The sequence below is a fragment of the Spinacia oleracea genome, chromosome 6, assembly GCF_020520425.1.
Source record: "Spinacia oleracea cultivar Varoflay chromosome 6, BTI_SOV_V1, whole genome shotgun sequence".
NCBI classification, from domain to species: Eukaryota; Viridiplantae; Streptophyta; class Magnoliopsida; order Caryophyllales; family Amaranthaceae; genus Spinacia; species Spinacia oleracea.
This window is the reverse complement of record NC_079492.1, coordinates 98,616,707-98,633,932: the sequence shown is the minus strand read 5'-3', so window position 1 is coordinate 98,633,932 and position 17,226 is coordinate 98,616,707. Positions and strand designations below refer to the sequence as shown.

General features: G+C 40.9%; 1 non-coding gene across 1 annotated transcript; it reads left to right on the top strand.

The window, feature by feature from the left end:
• Window positions 1–14,170: 14,170 nt before the first annotated feature.
• Window positions 14,171–14,277, top strand: LOC130464501 (small nucleolar RNA R71). Its single transcript, XR_008924906.1, has one exon. It is a non-coding gene; the product is annotated as a small nucleolar RNA R71 (small nucleolar RNA).
• The last annotated feature ends 2,949 nt before the right edge of the window (window positions 14,278–17,226 follow it).

Sequence of the window (17,226 nt, the reverse complement as noted above, 5' to 3'; positions counted from 1 at the left end):
CTCGTTATAAATTGTGAACCCAGGCCACATATTTATAGGGGTATGGAAAGAGAATTGGAATCCTATTAGGATACGAATTAATTAAACTTAGAATCCTACAAGAACTCTAATTAATTAATTTATCAAATAGAATTAGGAATTTAATCATTAACCGAACTCTGCACGTTTTAGGAATCGTGCATGAACACAAACTCACACACACACGGCAGCCACGATGGGCCGCCCATGCGCGTGCGTGCGAGCAGCAGCCCACGCAGCCGCGGCCTTGGCGCGCGCTGGGCCTGCCTTGCGGTAGGCCTGGGCGCTGCCTTGGCTGGGCTTGTGGCGCGCGTTTGGCTTGCTGGGCGATGGCCTGGCTTCGAGCTGGGCCCTCGTCCGGCAGGCCTCGTCCGATGCTTATTCGTACGATACGCTTCCGATTAAATTTCCGATTCCGGAATTCATTTCCGATACGAACAATATTTAACATTTCCGATTCCGGAATTAATTTCCGTTTCGAACAAATATTTAATATTTCCGTTTCCGGAATTATTTTCCGATTCCGATAATATTTCCGATTCTGACAATATTTCCGTTTCCGGCAATATTTCCGATTCTGGCAATATTTCCATTTCCGATAATATTTTCCGATACGTACCATGTTTCCGTTTCCGGCAACATCTACGACTTGGATAATATTTATATTTCCGATACGATCCATATTTCCGTTTCCGGCAATATCATCGTTTCCGGAGTATTCATTTCTTGCCTGTGACGATCTCAGCTCCCACTGAAACCAAGATCCGTCGATTCCGAATATCCATAGATGGAGTATTTAATGCCATTAAGTACTTGATCCGTTTACGTACTATTTGTGTGACCCTACGGGTTCAGTCAAGAGTAAGCTGTGGATTAATATCATTAATTCCACTTGAACTGAAGCGGCCTCTAGCTAGGCATTCAGCTCACTTGATCTCACTGAATTATTAACTTGTTAATTAATACTGAACCGCATTTATTAGACTTATCATAGAATGCATACTTGGACCAAGGGCATTATTTCCTTCAGTCTCCCACTTGTCCTTAGGGACAAGTGTGCATTTCCTAATTCCTTTGTCGCTCGATGCTTGCTCTTGAACATAAGGTAAGAGTTGTCATCCTTATTATGTCCAGAGGTGTTCCTCGGTTTCAGAGTTCAACTGATCAAATAAACAGATAATCATAGCCTATGATTCATCCGAGCACGGCCATGCATTTCACAGTTTCTAGCTCTCCGAGTGGCCTTGTACAACTTTTAAGCATCTCATCCCGATTTATGGGAGGACAATCCCAATCTTGCGATCTTGAGATTAGACTTCGTTTGATAGGTGATTACCTGAGCGTTGCCTTTATAGCCTCCTTTTACGGTGCGACGGTTGGTCAACGTCAAAGCAACCAGTTCTCAAACAAGTAATCTCAAATCACTCAGGTATTGAGGATTTAGTGTCTAATAATTTAATGAAATTTACTTATGACAGATTTTCATCTCTTACAGTAAAGTTTCATAGGTCTTGTCCGATACTAATCTTCCCAAAGTAAGTATCTATGAAAATGATTATGACATTGCCATGTCCACATAGTTCAAGAAACAGAACTACTAGTCATCTTGCATTCTAATCGTCTAACGTTTTCTATGCGTCCAATTTTATAGAAAACTCCGATTAGGGACCATTTTCAACCTTTGACATTCAAGTTCACTTGATAGACATTTCTTAGTCACAGGACTGGTCCTGACAGTCTATCTTGAATATATCGTCAAATTGAAGGGACTCATCATTTAATAAACCACAAATTAAATGGAAAAATGAATTCTTTTCATTTATTGTGAATGATTAACCAATAATGTTTTACAAAGATTTAAACTCTAAAACTTTAAAACATTAAATAGAGACATCAAAGCCATTCTCCAATATGCTTGATTCCCATAGCTGCAGTGTGCGAGTTGTGCTTCGCCTGCGGCAGAGGTTTAGTTAATGGATCTGATATGTTGTCATCAGTTCCAATCTTGCTTATCTCGACTTCTTTTCTTTCAACGAACTCTCGTAGAAGGTGAAATCTACGAAGTACATGCTTGACTCTCTGGTGGTGTCTAGGCTCTTTTGCCTGTGCAATAGCTCTGTTATTGTCACAATACAGGGCTATTGGTCCTTTAATGGAGGGGACTACACCAAGTTCACCTATGAACTTCCTTAGCCATATAGCTTCCTTTGCTGCTTCATGTGCAGCAATGTACTCCGCTTCAGTTGTAGAATCCGCAATGGTGCTTTGCTTAGCACTTTTCCAGCTTACTGCTCCTCCGTTGAGGCAGAAGACAAACCCAGACTGTGATCTGAAATCATCTTTGTCGGTTTGGAAACTTGCGTCCGTATAGCCTTTAACAATTAATTCATCATCTCCACCATAGACCAGGAAGTCATCTTTGTGCCTTTTCAGGTACTTCAGAATGTTCTTGGCAGCAGTCCAATGCGCCTCTCCTGGGTCTGACTGGTATCTGCTCGTAGCACTGAGTGCGTACGCAACATCCGGGCGTGTACATATCATAGCATACATTATTGAACCAATCAATGATGCATATGGAATCCCATTCATTCGTCTACGCTCATCAAGTGTTTTTGGGCACTGAGTCCTGCTTAGAGTCATTCCATGAGACATGGGTAGGTAGCCTCGCTTGGAGTCCGCCATCTTGAACCTATCAAGCACCTTATTGATATAAGTGCTTTGACTAAGTCCAATCATCCTTTTAGATCTATCTCTGTAAATCTTGATGCCCAATATGTACTGTGCTTCTCCTAGATCCTTCATCGAAAAACATTTCCTAAGCCAAATCTTGACAGAGTTCAACATAGGAATGTCATTTCCGATAAGTAATATGTCTTCGACATATAATACTAGGAAAGCAATTTTGCTCCCACTGACCTTCTTGTATACACAAGATTCGTCTGCGTTCTTGATGAAACCAAAGTCACTGACTGCTTCATCAAAACGTATATTCCAGCTCCTGGATGCCTGCTTCAATCCGTAGATTGATTTCTTTAGCTTGCATACCTTTTTAGCATTCTTTGGATCCTCAAAACCTTCAGGCTGTGTCATAAACACAGTTTCTGTTAAAACGCCGTTTAAGAAAGCAGTTTTGACATCCATCTGCCATATTTCGTAATCGTAATATGCAGCGATTGCTAACATTATCCGAATAGACTTTAGCATTGCAACTGGTGAAAAAGTTTCATCGTAATCCACACCGTGGACTTGCCTGTAACCTTTTGCAACCAATCTAGCTTTGAAAACTTCAAGTTTCCCATCCTTGTCCTTTTTCAGTTTGAAAACCCATTTGCTTCCAATGGCTTGGTAGCCATCTGGCAAATCGACCAAATCCCATACTTGGTTTTCAGACATGGAGTCTAATTCAGATTGCATGGCTTCTTGCCATTGCTTGGAGCTAGGGCTCGTCATAGCTTATTTGTAAGTCGCAGGTTCATCACTTTCAAGTAATAGAACGTCATAGCTCTCGTTTGTCAAAATACCTAAGTACCTTTCCGGTTGAGATCTATATCTTTGCGATCTACGCGGGGTAACATTTCTAGATTGACCATGATTCTCACCAGATTCTTCTAAAGATCTCTGAGTTTCATCCTGAATGTCATCTTGAGCATTCTCTAGAGTTTGTTGTTCGACTCGAATTTCTTCGAGGTCTACTTTTCTCCCACTTGTCATTTTGGAAATGTGATCTTTCTCCAAAAAGACACCATCTCGAGCAACAAACACCTTATTCTCAGATGTATTGTAGAAGTAATACCCCTTTGTTTCCTTTGGATAGCCCACAAGGATACATTTGTCAGATTTTGGATGAAGTTTGTCTGAAATTAATCGTTTGACGTATACTTCACATCCCCAAATCTTAAGAAAAGACACATTTGGAGGCTTTCCAAACCATAATTCGTATGGAGTCTTTTCGACAGCTTTAGACGGAGCTCTATTTATAGTGAGTGCAGCTGTATTTAGTGCATGTCCCCAAAATTCTAATGGAAGTTCGGCCTGACCCATCATTGACCTGACCATGTCTAGCAAGGTTCTGTTCCTCCGTTCCGACACACCGTTCCATTGTGGTGTTCCAGGAGGAGTCAATTCTGATAGAATTCCACATTCTTTCAGATGGTCATCAAATTCATAGCTCAGATATTCACCGCCTCTATCAGACCGCAGTGCTTTAATCTTCTTGCCTAATTGATTCTCTACTTCACTCTGAAATTCCTTGAATTTGTCAAAGGATTCAGACTTATGCTTCATTAGGTAGACATAACCATACCTACTGAAGTCATCAGTTAAAGTGATAAAGTAGCTGAAACCACCTCTAGCATTTGTACTAATTGGTCCACATACATCTGTATGGATTAAACCCAATAGTTCATTTGCTCTTTCTCCAACTTTAGAGAAAGGTTGCTTTGTCATTTTGCCAAGTAAACATGATTCGCATTTACCATAATCCTCTAAGTCAAATGGTTCTAGAATTCCTTCCTTTTGAAGTCTTTCTAAGCGCTTCAAGTTTATATGGCCTAATCGACAATGCCACAGATAGGTGAGATCTGAATCATCCTTTTTGGCCTTTTTGGTATTTATGTTATATACTTGTTTGTCGTGATCTAATAAATAAAGTCCATTGACTAATCTAGCAGATCCATAAAACATCTCTTTAAAATAAAACGAACAACTATTGTCTTTTATTAAAAAGGAAAATCCCTTAGCATCTAAGCAAGAAACTGAAATGATGTTTTTAGTAAGACTTGGAACATGGAAACATTCTTCCAGTTCCAAAACTAGCCCGGAGGGCAACGAAAAATAGTAAGTTCCTACGGCTAATGCAGCAATTCGTGCTCCATTTCCCACTCGTAGGTCGACTTCACCCTTGCTTAACTTTCTACTTCTTCTTAGTCCCTGTGGATTGGAACATAAGTGTGAGCCACAACCTGTATCTAATACCCAAGAAGTTGAATTAGCAAGTATACAGTCTATAACGAAAATACCTGAAGATGGAACGACTGTTCCGTTCTTCTGATCTTCCTTTAGCTTCAAGCAATCTCTCTTCCAATGCCCCTTCTTCTTGCAGTAGAAGCATTCGGATTCAGAAGTGGGTTGACTGAGCTTCCTCTTTACAGATTTGGCGCCAGTTTTCTTAGTTGGGCTGGCCTTGTTGCCACCTTTCTTAGCATTCCTCTTCTTTCCAGATTTCTTGAACTTGCCCCCACGCACCATAAGCACATCCTGCTTATCACTTTTGAGCGTCTTTTCAGCGGTCTTCAGCATACCGTGAAGCTCAGTGAGCGTTTTGTCCAGACTATTCATACTGTAGTTCAGTTTGAACTGATCATACCCGCTATGAAGAGAATGGAGGATGGTGTCTATTGCCATTTCCTGAGAAAATTGCTGATCCAGCCGACTCATATTCTCAATGAGTCCAATCATTTTGAGAACATGTGGACTTACGGGCTCGCCCTTCTTAAGCTTGGTCTCAAGAATTTGCCTATGGGTCTCGAATCTTTCGACTCGAGCCAGATCTTGGAACATGTTCTTCAACTCACTGATGATTGTGAAAGCATCTGATTTGATGAACGTTTTCTGCAGATCCGCACTCATGGTGGCGAGCATTAGACATTTCACATCCTTGTTGGCATCAATCCAACGATTGAGGGCTGCCTGAGTGACCCCGTCGCCTGCGGCTTCGGGCATCGCCTCATCTAGGACATACTCATTTTCTTCCTGCATAAGAACTATTTGCAAGTTCCTTTGCCAGTCAAGGAAGTTTTTCCCGTTCAACTTCTCCTTTTCTAGAATTGATCGAATGTTGAATGAATTGTTGTTTGCCATATTAAAACTACAATTGAAAAGAATAAACAAATAAATAACCATTCACAGTTTCTCTTAATAAACTTAAATTCTAGCATACATGCATAATTCAATGTTTATTAAGCATTTTATTCAAGTTATGTGTTCCGGCAGGTGTGAATAAAATGATTCCAAGATCCTAAAATCATTGAAGAACTAAGCACAGTTTGTCGACTTAATCCTAGAACATCTTAGGTAAGCAAAAGCCTTTTGCTAATAGTCTAGAAACTATTTTTGGTTGATAGGTATGTCTAAGAACTTATTAGGTAAACCTATCGATTTTGCCACGACATAAAAGGACTCCTTACTTATATCGTTGAGTTTCACCAAAACTAACATGTACTCACAATTATTTGTGTACCTTGCCCCTTTAGGACCAATAAGTAACACCTCGCTGAGCGAAAACTATTACTAGATTGATGTAAAGGATATCCAAGCAAGTGCATATTTTGGCATGGCACCTTTTAACTCAATTTTTAAGTTTGGAACTTAAGGCTCTTACTATGTTGGTTAGATTTTAAGTGAACTAAAATCCTTAATCATGCAACATAATCAAGCTCTTGATCTCATGCATTTTAAGACATATTTAAAAGCAATAAATAACTTAAACATGCATAAGATAAATGTGATCTAGTATGGCCCGACTTCATCTTGAAGCTTTGACTTCAAAGTCCGTCTTGAAAATCTCCGTGGGAGGCACCATTTTCTTCAAATAGGATAAGCTATAACTAATTACAACTATTTGATGGTTCGCAGACCATATTTGAATTGAAAAATAACTTTGGTACTTTAGACCAATTACATTCAAATTAATGGTACGCAGACCATATTTTCTATCCTATTTGGGCCATACTAGTCACTTCATAACCTGCAAAACAGTACATATACAACATATATACCATTCACCCATTCATTATCATGAATGGCCCACATAGCTGGTTAGTAAAACACATTATGCATCACGTAAACATTTGCAGCAATTAATCAAGGGCACCAATAATCTACCAATTATTCAGTCCTTATTAATTCTAATCAAGTTGTTTTAACCTTAAGGATTTGTAGACCTAATCAAGAGTTTATGACTAAAAAGCGCTCCCACTTAAACCAATAAATTCATATGCTTTACTAATTTTAAACATAAAAATGTATTTCTAGTCTAACCGGAAACATACAAATTTAATTAAAATTTAAAGCTCATATAAATTTATAATTGAATCCAAAAAGTTTAATTTAATTTCAGTCGTTATTTAAATTAATTCATGATTTTAATTTTAGTAAAATAATTAGAATAAATAACATTTATTATAATTACAATATTCAAAATTAAAATCCAAGAAAATAATTTAAATTATTAATTTTAAAATTAATTAAAATTACGTGAACTGAAATTTTCAAATTAAACATTCAAAACGATCTAATCGTAACGCAAACACCCTACGCATTGCACGCCCATGGGCCGCACGCACACAGCCATTGCTGGCCATGTGTGCGCAGCCCATGCGCTCGTCGCATAGCTGATGCATCTCCATCGCAAGCCATCGCACGCTGTGGTGCTTGCTGCGCGCGCGCCAGCGCTCGTCGCACGCGAGCCATCGCTCGTAGTGCGCGCTCGCCAGCGCTCGCTGTGCGCGCGAGCCATTGCTCGCTGTGCGCGCGAGCCATCGCTTGCTGTGCGCGCGACATCGCTCGCTTGGTGCGCGATATCGCTCGCTGGGCGCGCGACATCGCTCGCTGTGCGCGCGAGCAACGCTGGGCTCAGCGCTCGTGGCACGCGAGCTTGCGCTCGCTGCGCGCGAGGCTGCGCGCTCTTGCGCGAGGCAGTGCGCGTTGTGGCGCAGCTCGCTTGCTGCCCACACGCGACTGCCTTGGCTTGCCTTTCGCCCATGCCCATTTGTTCATAGCTCGTGGCCCACGACACAAGGCAGGGCTGCTGCCTTGTGCTCGTGCACTACGCCCTTGCTCATTGCATTCGTGCCGCACGGGCGACGAGCTCCCTTGCTCGTCGTCGCATGCCCGCACTATACAACACCCCTTAAGGGTTACACGAAGCGTCCATTGCTTTGTGCGTGCAAGTTATATGAACGAATCGCATAAAATTTAAAATTTATATTTAAAATTAATGACAAATTAATAAATAATATTAATTTCATAATTTTAGGGCGAAAAATCAAAAATTTATTATTCAATTGATTTCCGATTGTAATGGATTCAAGTCTAGGTCATAAAAATTTAAAATTTATCATAAATTTACAATTTTTATGGTGGTTTTTAATCATTGGTTTCTAATTAAATTATAATTAATTATGAAAATCAAATTAATTCTAAATTATTCTAATTTTCAACAAATTAATCATAATTACAAATTAGATTGCATAATTAACAAGGCTAGGCATTCAAACTTGTTAAACATATACAGTAGGTCAATCAAAAATTCAAGATTTATCAACAAGAATCGCAAATATTTAATTTAACATCTTAAATTTACGAAATTTTGCATTCCAAAAACTAAAACCTTCGAAAAGTCATAGTTAGACTTCGAATTTGAGAATTCTGGGTTCGGCAGAAAAATATTATTTTTGTCAAAATTTTAGAATGCCTTTTACATGCGGAATTGACACAAAAATCACTCGATTTGGATGAGGAACGAAGAAACTGCCGAAAAACTGCGTACGTATAATTAAATAAACGCAATTTGCAATTAATTAACAATTACGAAAATTAATCACCCCTTTTAATTCTTGCAAATTTGTAATATTTAACCATGTTCATGCAAATTAGATTATGAAAATAATAAGGAGCTCGTGATACCACTGTTAGGTTATGATACATATGATATTACATAAATCATGCGGAAACAACCATTAACCCAGGAATACATATTATTTACACATAATCATATAGCATAATTTAGATGCATACTCTTTGTTGCGTGCCCTTCCTAGCTGCGCCCGAACCGAGCAAGAACAAGTCTTTAGGACTCCAAGTGTCGTCCCTCCGTAGATAGTCCACAGCACGTCCGGATCCGCCTTAAGATTGACCAACTAGAATCGCCCTTAAGGTACTAGAATTTTCGGCACTTTTGAGCAAGATGTGTGACTGAATTTTTCTCTCAAAAACTCACTTTGAATACTTGAAACTCGTTATAAATTGTGAACCCAGGCCACATATTTATAGGGGTATGGAAAGAGAATTGGAATCCTATTAGGATACGAATTAATTAAACTTAGAATCCTACAAGAACTCTAATTAATTAATTTATCAAATAGAATTAGGAATTTAATCATTAACCGAACTCTGCACGTTTTAGGAATCGTGCATGAACACAAACTCACACACACACACACGGCAGCCACGATGGGCCGCCCATGCGCGTGCGTGCGAGCAGCAGCCCACGCAGCCGCGGCCTTGGCGCGCGCTGGGCCTGCCTTGCGGTAGGCCTGGGCGCTGCCTTGGCTGGGCTTGTGGCGCGCGTTTGGCTTGCTGGGCGATGGCCTGGCTTCGAGCTGGGCCCTCGTCCGGCAGGCCTCGTCCGATGCTTATTCGTACGATACGCTTCCGATTAAATTCCCGATTCCGGAATTCATTTCCGATACGAACAATATTTAACATTTCCGATTCCGGAATTAATTTCCGTTTCGAACAAATATTTAATATTTCCGTTTCCGGAATTATTTTCCGATTCCGATAATATTTCCGATTCTGACAATATTTCCGTTTCCGGCAATATTTCCGATTCTGGCAATATTTCCATTTCCGATAATATTTTCCGATACGTACCATGTTTCCGTTTCCGGCAACATCTACGACTTGGATAATATTTATATTTCCGATACGATCCATATTTCCGTTTCCGGCAATATCATCGTTTCCGGAGTATTCATTTCTTGCCTGTGACGATCTCAGCTCCCACTGAAACCAAGATCCGTCGATTCCGAATATCCATAGATGGAGTATTTAATGCCATTAAGTACTTGATCCGTTTACGTACTATTTGTGTGACCCTACGGGTTCAGTCAAGAGTAAGCTGTGGATTAATATCATTAATTCCACTTGAACTGAAGCGGCCTCTAGCTAGGCATTCAGCTCACTTGATCTCACTGAATTATTAACTTGTTAATTAATACTGAACCGCATTTATTAGACTTATCATAGAATGCATACTTGGACCAAGGGCATTATTTCCTTCAGAGGCAACGGCTTCCACCCACTTTGACACATAATCTACAGCGACAAGGATATACAAGTTACCCTTGGACGATGGGAATGGTCCCATGTAATCAATTCCCCACACATCAAAAATCTCAACCTCAAGGATCCCGTTCTGTGGCATCTCATACCTCCTTGAAATAGTGCCGGCCCTCTGGCACGCATCACAAGCCATAATAAAAGACCGTGCATCCTTGAACATAGTAGGCCAGTAAAAACCACATTGTGACAACTTAGCGTTTGTTTTAGACGGTCCATGGTGACCACCATAAGGTGAAGAATGACACCTACTGATAACACCTTGAACTTCCCATTCTGGAATACAACGCTTGTACAACCCTTCAGCAGTCTCACGAAACAAATAAGGGTCGTCCCAAAAGTAAAACCGGACATCATGTAGGAATTTCTTCTCCTGTTGATATGAATGATCGGCCGGAAGAATTCTCCCCACGATGTAGTTAGCAAAATCTGCGAACCATGGTGACTGACTGGCAAGTGCAAGTAGATGATCATCCGGAAATGAATCATCAATTGGTGTAGATCCCTTACCATCGTCATACCTCAATCTAGACAAGTGATCGACAACCACATTCTCAGCCCCTTTCTTGTCGCGGATCTCTAGATCGAACTCCTGTAGCAGTAGTATCCATCGAATAAGCCTAGGCTTGGCTTCCTTCTTAGAGAGCAGATACTTAAGGGCCGCATGGTCAGTATAGACCATCACCTTGGATCCAATCAGATAGGTGCGGAATTTATCCAAGGCATAGACTATAGCTAGAAGCTCCTTCTCATTAGTTGCATAATTAACTTGAGCTTCATCCAAGGTCTTACTTGCATAATAGATGGCATGTAAAACTTTCTCCTTTCTCTGACCCAGAACTGCCCCAACTGCATAATCACTTGCATCACACATTATCTCAAACGGAAGATCCCATTCGGGAGAACGAATGATGGGAGCCGAAATCAGTGCCTGTTTAATCCTGTCAAAGGCTTCAAGACAAGCATCAGTAAACACAAACGGGGCATCCTTGAGGAGGAGCTGGGTAAGTGGTTTAACAATTTTAGAAAAATCCTTGATAAAGCGGCGATAAAACCCCGCATGACCAAGAAAACTTCTAACACCCTTCACATTAACTGGAGGGGGTAATTGTTCAATCACTTGGACCTTAGCTCGATCCACCTGAATGCCCTTATTAGATATCAAATGTCCCAAAACCACCCCTTCAGTAACCATGAAATGACACTTTTCCCATTTCAAGACTAAATTGCACTCTTCACATCTTTTCAAAACTTTAGTCAGATTTAGCAAGCAAGAATCAAAAGAAGTACCATAGACGCTAAAATCATCCATAAACACTTCCATGATAGACTCAATAAAATCAGAAAAGATACTCATCATGCAACGTTGGAAAGTAGCAGGTGCATTACACAGACCAAAAGGCATCCTACGATATGCAAAGGTACCATAGGGGCAGGTGAAGGTGGTCTTTTCCTGGTCGTCTGGATGTATGGGAATTTGAAAGAAACCAGAATAACCATCCAGATAACAGAAAAACTTGTGACAGGCTAGCCTTTCTAACATTTGATCAATGAAGGGAAGGGGAAAATGGTCCTTTTTAGTAGCAACATTAAGACGCCTATAATCAATGCACATGCGCCAACCTGTGACTACCCTAGTTGGTATCAACTCATTTTTTTCATTTCTCACCACAGTTGTCCCCCCTTTCTTAGGCACTACCTGAACAGGACTCACCCACTTAGAATCAGACACAGCATACACAATACCCGCATCAAGCAATTTCATAACTTCAGCTTTTACAACATCTTGCATGACAGGGTTCAAACGACGCTGGGGTTGGATGCATGGTTTATGATTTTCATCTAGATGTATCCTATGCATACAAAAGTCAGGGCTAATACCCTTTAAATCATCAATACTGTACCCAATAGCCTTTTTGTGCCTTTTCAACACAATAAGAAGTTGGGATAACTGGTCTGCATCAAGTGCAGTACTGACGATCACAGGGCAAAGTTGTTCATTATCTAAAAACGCATACTTAAGGTTAGCAGGAAGAGGCTTAAGTTCGGGTTTCTTTACCTCTTTAACAGAAAAAACCGGCCGAACTAACCTCTTCAATTTGGTGCTCTCCGGCTCAGATTCTCCACCATTAAGAGCCAACTCCAGAGCATCCACTTCAGCACTCCAATAACTGCTATCACCTGCAGAAGACTCACAACAAAGCACTGCCTCCAAAGGGTCTCTTTCGAGAACTTGGGAGACGTTATCACGAGTAATAAAGTCAACTACATCTATGCGATAGCATTGTTCCTCCTCTAGCATGGGACTTTTTAAGGCACTGTTTAGATTAAAAGTCACCTTGTCATCCCCAACTGACAATGTCAATTTCCCACTTTTAACATCAATTACCGCCCCCGCCGTGTGAAGGAAGGGTCTACCTAAGATTATGGGAATTTGAGAATCCTCCTGCATGTCTAATACTACAAAGTCTACAGGTATATAGAATTTACCTACTCTAACAGGGACGTCCTCTAAAACACCTAAGGGGTATTTGACAGAACGGTCGGCCATTTGCAGAGTGATATTGGTAACCTTAAGCTCACCCATATTCAGTTTAGTACAGACAGACAAAGGCATGACAGACACACTAGCACCTAGATCACATAAAGCTTTATCAATAAATACGGTGCCAATGTTACATGGGATGGAAAAACTCCCGGGGTCCTTAAGTTTAGGTGGAGACTTGTTTTGCAAATAAGCACTACATTCCTCAGTAAAAGCTACAGTCTCTACCTCACAAAAAGCACGTTTCCTGGTCAAAATATCTTTCCTAAATTTAGCATAAGCAGGAACCTGTAAAATTAATTCAGTAAAAGGAACCGTTACCTGCAAATTTTTGACCACTTCCAAGAATCTGCCAAACTGCTTGTCTAGCTTATTCTTGAGTTGTCGGTTTGGGAAGGGGAGTGCAATAGGTGGTACTTGAATATCCGCCCCTTCTTAACCACAGTTGTAGCCTCATTCTCATTGACTACCTTTTCAGCTTCCTTTTCACCCATAGCTATCTTCGGGATTTCCTCACTGACCAGATCACTAGCAGATACCCCGGAATTAACCTCAACCGGCATAGAAGGACCATCATAATCCCTACCACTCCTCAATGTAATTGCATTAGCAGTCTCCCTATTTTCTGGCTGTGAAGGAAGTTGGCCTGGTGGCCTCCCTGCAATAGTAGTAGCCATTTGTGCCAACTGTGTATCAATGATCTTGTTGTGAGCAGTAAGAGCATCAATGATCTTGTTGTGAGCAGTAAGAGCATCGATTTTTGCATCCTTTTCACTTAGAGATTTTTGCATTTGTAGCATCATGTTTCTCATCTCTACTAGCATAGGGTCAGGCTGTGTGGTTTGAGGTTGTGGTTGTGGGGGTGATGTGTGTTGTCTAGAGAACCCAGGTGGCCCACTAGACTGTTGGTTGTAGTTGTTTCGGGGTTGGTAAGATTGTTGGTGTGGGGGTTGATATGGTTGTGGTGGTGGATGTTGAACTTGGTGAGGGTTTTGGATATTGTTGCTCCTATAGGAAAGCAGAGGGTTATTTTTGTAGCCCTCATTGTAAGAGTTGGAAAATGGGTTGTTTTGTTTGTAGGATTGAAATGCATTACATTGTTCAATAGAGCTCCTACATTCCTGTGCATAATGACCAGACATTCCACAACTTTCACAAATAGTAGCAGGTTGGGCACTCATAGCAGCTACACTAACAGGTTGGGCAGATTGAGCATTGGCCGCTTGCATATTATCAAACTTATAATGTAAAGCAGTCAATTGGGCAGTTAATTGTTCAATAGAATTTAAATCATGCTTACCACCCCTGTTAGATAGACCCCTAGGATTTCCATACTGGGCATTGTGAATGGCTATCTCCTCAATCACCTCCATAGCTCTAGGCACCTCAAGTTGCATGAACCTCCCACTGGCAGCTGAATCCAACAAATATCTAGACTCATTGCCCAGACCATTATAAAACTGCTGAATCAAGAACCAATCTTCCAAACCATGGTGCGGGCATTCTCTTTGCAAATCCTTGAATCTCTCCCAGACCTCGAACAAAGTCTCATCCGCTTGTTGTGAGATACCTAATATCTGACCCCTCAGACGAGCCGTTTTCTCAGGTGGAAAATATTTAACATAAAAAGCAAGAGCCAAGGATTCCCAATTATTGATTTTCAAAGCCGCCCGATTCAACCCATTAATCCACAGTTTAGCTTTCCCACTCAAAGAGAACGGGAAAAGTATCTCCATAGTCTGCTCCGGAGTCAATCCCTTTTGCTTGATGGTGGAGCAATATTGGATAAAGGACTGAATGTGAAGATTCGGATCTTCACCTGGTTCCCCACCGTACTGGCGTCTCTCGATCATGTTAATCAATGCAGGCTCAATCTTGAAGGTCTCAGCTGCAATAGAAGGCATGATCGCCTTTGGTAGCACGGACAGACTTGGCTTAGAATATTCTGTAAGCCGTGGGGTAGGTGGCGGTATCAGATTTTCGTCACCCATCTCTATCTCTGAAACTGAATCTGTATCTGAAGGAAAAAGATCGCCAATATTATGATCAGAATCAGAGTAATTCCCACACTGTGCAATGAAAGTTCTTCGTCTACGAAAGGTTCTTTCGGGCTCACGATCGAATGTAGTAAGATTACTAGTACCTACGGTCCTGGGCATAGACAAAGACTACAAAACAATGTGAGATCCGGTCTCAAGGAACGTGAGTTCCTTGAGTAGTAACAAACAATAATCTAGGATAAGCAATCAACAACAGAAAATAAAACCGTTTCCCCGGCAACGGCGCCAAAATTTGACAGGCTAAAGTCGTATTACCTAATCAAAAATAACCTAAGGTCCACTAGCTAGGTAGCAAGGGAAGTCATGATCGAATCCACAGGGAAACAGGCGTTCTTTCTACTATCAATTAATTAATCTATACTATTGTGAACAAAGTTGGTTGATGGTTTGTATACTAAGACTACGAACGAATATTAAACAAGAATGAATCAATATATTAAGGAATCTAGGGTATAGGTTTGCCAACAAATAATAATCCAGGACATTGAACAATCACGATAATCAACAAAGTAATTAATTAGATTAGCATGCTCTCTCAAGTCGATACTAATCATAGACTTAGAACTAACGGGCTCTCGCTACGTATTAACTCTAATTCTACCTATTGACACAAGCCTAAACATCAAATTGCATCTCTCGAATCTTAATTTGATATTTCATAACTACCACAATTAAACCTGCGCAAATCTAATTGTATAGTGAAATAAACCAACCAATAGGAATCAATTACAATGCCAACAATCATAATCATTCAATCATCCCTTCATATTATTCATGGATCCCCAACCCTAGAAATTGAACTACTCAAGCATGTTGACAATTAACAAAGCAATAATCATAATTGAAAGCATTATTAAAGCAAGACAATGAATTGAAATAAGAATTAATACCTATTTGAAGAACAAGGGAATTGAAAGCTTGAATTTTTATTGAGAATTAAAATAAGTGTTTTTGCATAAACTAGAGAGAAAATTAGGCTAAGGAAATAATACTAAGCTTTAATGCTAGAAAATAAAGTGTTCTCTAAAAACAATTAAGGCTTGCTTATATAGTTTGCCCAAAATAAAGCCCAAAAAACGGAAAGAAAACTCGCGCATAAGTGCTGGGGGTTGGCGTCGCCCGATCGGGCGTCGCTTCGCCCGATCGGGCGATCCACTCGATAGTCGGCCCGATCGGGCCAAAATCCGCCCGATCGGGCGGTTTGTGAACTCTCCATACAGCCTCCAGATTGACCGCCCGATCCGGATCGGGCGAGCTGCGCCCGATCGGGCGCGCGTTGATGATTCCAGATTGCTTATAACTCCGCCCGATGGTTGCATTTCGCCCTCAGCTTCCAGGGCGATTTGCAATCTTCAATGTAGCTCGCCCATATCACTGAGTCTAACTCCCGGGGCTCAACCATAAGCATCCAAGGCTCCCGAAAGTCGACGATGGAGGTCCCGAACTTCTCGGACTCATATAGTGGCCTAGATCAACAATGAAACGGGTCTAAAACGACCAATTTCTCATAATCAAACCTGAAACTCAAGGCACACTCAATAACACACATTAGTACTAGAAACGGCTCCTAAGAGCACGTTTGACACATAAAAGTACTAAGGGACGGGGGTAAAAATACTATATAAAACATTCATATCAGTACTCTACATGAGGAGGTTTACATGTCTCAACCTCCCGGCTTCATTGATCCCAAATTTCCCACTCACGTGTGCAAACTCAAGAAAAAATATATTTATGGGCTCAAACAAGCACCGCGAGCGTGGTACACCGAATTGACCAATTTTTTGGTTGGGCAGGGATTTAAACGATGTGTCTCTGACACTTCTTTATTTATTCTCCATCATACAACTACACCGATTTATCTCATTGTATATGTTGATGACATTATTGTAACAGGCCCAAATCCTCCTTACCTACAACAGTTTATTCAGTCTCTTGCCAACAGGTTCTCGTTGAAAGACCTCGACGATCTCTCTTACTTTCTTGGTGTTGAAGTTATGCCCACCTCGGATGGTCTTTTTCTCAGTCAAAAACGATACATTATAGACCTGCTTGACCGTATGGGGATGCTTGAAACAAACTCAGCTTCAACTCCTATGATTACTACGCAGCTTCTTACATTAAATTCGGGTACGACCATTGAAAAGCCTAAAGATTACCGTACTACTGTAGGAAGCTTGCAATATCTTACACTCACAAGACCGGATATTTCCTAAGCTGTCAACAAACTGTCACAATTTATGCATCGTCCAACCACATATCATTGGTCTGCTCTTAAACGACTTCTACGATATCTTAGTGGCACACTAGATAAGGGCATCAACATATACAGGGAATCACCATCTATTCTTCACGCATTTTCGGATGCCGATTGGGCAGGAGATAGAGATGATTATACATCCACCATGGGACATGTCGTCTTCCTTGGTCGCAATCCCATCATTTGGTGCTCCAAGAAGCAAATGTCAATTGCCAAATCCT